Below are 1,274 nucleotides of genomic sequence, written 5' to 3'. Positions count from 1 at the left end.
TCTGTAGAAACACTTTCTAGTCAGTTCTGTACAGAAAAATAAACAACGTAAGAACATTTAAAATGTTTTACATTGCTGTTTAGCCATCTACCTGAAACATAATTATACTTTGACTACTATCTCTTGTCTAGCATGTCTATGAATATAAAAAATACAACAGTGGCAAATTCAGTCATAACAGGTAATTCTACAAATATTCTTATGTGCTATTATGTAGTAGCATAAATAAATAAACAAAACTCAGCCTGCTCTTTTCACTCTCTTCAGACTGCAATATTCAGAATTTCAGTGATGCATTTGCCTCTACCTTGCTCAGTAACTGTGGAACAGCAAGTTAGCCATTCTATGGCCATTTAAATATGCAAAATTGTTGACAAAGGACCAGTATTTTAAGAGCTTGGAATCCTCTTAATAAAGCAGTTTTAATACTCATTTTTCTAATATTTTCTATTATAGTAAAATGCACATAAAATATAACATTTTAACCATTTTTTTTCAGTGTACAGCTCAGGGATATTAAGTACGTGCATATTGTTGTGCACCATCACTGCCATTTGTATCTAGAACTCTTTTCATAAAAGTATGGAAAGCTTCATCAATTTGCGTGTCATCTTTGTGCAGGAGCAGTGCTAATCTCTGCTTCATTCTAATTTTAGTATATATGCTGCCAAAGCGAGCGCTTTAAATGCACATTTTAAAGAAAACATTTATTTACAGAGAAAGGAAAAGAAGAAACTGTGACCTTGAAAGACGGTGATAATCTTTTGATTATTGTTATCAAAATAACGACTTAGATCAATTCCATAAAGCTCCATACCAGGATACTGGGGCATGGACAGTGACTGTCATGTTCTTCCGTAAAATTCCCTTTGATTCTACACTCAGAAGCAGAATATAGAGATGGATTGTCTGATCCAAAACTAATATTGCTATATTTTTCTAATTTTCTGGTTGAAGATGAGAAACTGAAAAGTAATTCGAACTCAGATTAATTGAGTCTTTCTATATGCCAGACATTGTTCTAAATAATTTATACACAATGTTTGCCTTAATCCAACAAGAACACAATGAGATAATTTTCTTATTTTCATTTTAAAGATAATAAAGCTGGGTTTGAAATGGTATAATTGATTACTTAAGACCACATAATCAATTAAGGGTAGATGAAAGAAGTAGCTCTAGGTTGGCCTGACTCCACAGTCCTTTCCTTTGTCTTAACCTCTGTGTTCTGTTGTGTTCTAGTTCTCTCCTTTTTTTTTGAGATGGAATCTCGC

At 32.8% G+C, this 1,274-nt stretch overlaps 1 non-coding gene across 1 annotated transcript; it reads right to left on the bottom strand.

Annotated features, from left to right (window-relative positions):
* Nucleotides 1-576: 576 nt before the first annotated feature.
* Nucleotides 577-680, bottom strand: LOC111550249. Its single transcript, XR_002733971.2, has one exon. It is a non-coding gene; the product is annotated as a U6 spliceosomal RNA (small nuclear RNA).
* Between the last annotated feature and the right edge of the window lie 594 nt (nt 681-1,274).

This window comes from Piliocolobus tephrosceles, chromosome 8, assembly GCF_002776525.5.
Source record: "Piliocolobus tephrosceles isolate RC106 chromosome 8, ASM277652v3, whole genome shotgun sequence".
Taxonomy (NCBI): Eukaryota; Metazoa; Chordata; class Mammalia; order Primates; family Cercopithecidae; genus Piliocolobus; species Piliocolobus tephrosceles.
The sequence above is the reverse complement of the archived record's forward strand: the minus strand, read 5'-3'. Positions and strand labels throughout refer to the sequence as shown.